This window comes from Pseudorca crassidens, chromosome 5 (assembly GCF_039906515.1).
Source record: "Pseudorca crassidens isolate mPseCra1 chromosome 5, mPseCra1.hap1, whole genome shotgun sequence".
NCBI classification, from domain to species: Eukaryota; Metazoa; Chordata; class Mammalia; order Artiodactyla; family Delphinidae; genus Pseudorca; species Pseudorca crassidens.
Window position 1 is genome coordinate 45,151,186 of NC_090300.1, and position 1,047 is coordinate 45,152,232.

Here is a 1,047-nt window from a genome sequence, read left to right on the forward strand (position 1 = left end):
AGTGTGGGATCAGCATGGTGGCCTGTCCCATACTTCAGTTCTCATAGTCTTTGGCAATCTATTTAGGGCCATGTCTATACATGTACAGGCCAAGGGTGAGCACAGGGATTCATAAACAACTTGATGAGGTTGATTTCCTGAACTCTTCTCTCCCCATGATCATCTTATCTTTTCAGTTCCGCGGGGCTTCCCTTTTCAGTCTGGGTGTTTAGCTACCTGATTCTGCTGTCCACTTCCTACAACATGGAGTGTACATTCCCAGACATGGACTATGCACTCGATATGGTAGGGTCAATTAAGTGCCATGTCCACCCCTGGACCAGTAACAGTCAGCAGGGGCGTCTCCTTGAGCTGATGGCTTACACCAATTAGGACACTCCTAAGGGACTGAGGATGATTGACATTTGACAAAACTGGGCTCTGTGAAGAACAGAGACATGGCCGTTGGGTAGACAACCAGTAGTGTTTAGCCAGTGCTTCTTTCCTCCTTTTCTTCCCTAAACCACTAAATGTCAGCACCACCCTCCCAATCACCCAAGCTTAAAACCTCAGAGTTTTCTTCCCCTCTGTGCTTCTCCTCCCCATCCTGTAAACATCCAGGCAGATGCTCAGCCTAAACATGCCTCCTCATCTAGGCCTCTCTCTTTGATCCTGTCTAGCCACATTTTAATTTTAATTTAAAAAAAAAATTTTGGCCGTACCCTGTGGCATGTGGGATTTTAGTTCCCCGACCAGGGATCAAACCCACACCTCCTGCACTGGAAGCACAGAGTCTTAACCGCTGGACCACCAGAGAAGTCCCCTAGCCATATTTTAAAGCTCTCCTTTCCTGCTTCAGATTTCCCTTCTCTGTGGTTAGCTTCTAAAAGCAGAGAGGAACTGATCATCAAACCCCCCTGGCCTACAGAAGAAAGTCCTCAGCACTGTGATCAAGGCCTCCCCGCATCTGCCCTAACTTCTATGCCTAGGGTCACACGACACCCCTCTACCCCCCAACACTCCACCAGCTACATTGGACTAAAAGTCAGTCCTTAAACATACCCTGTA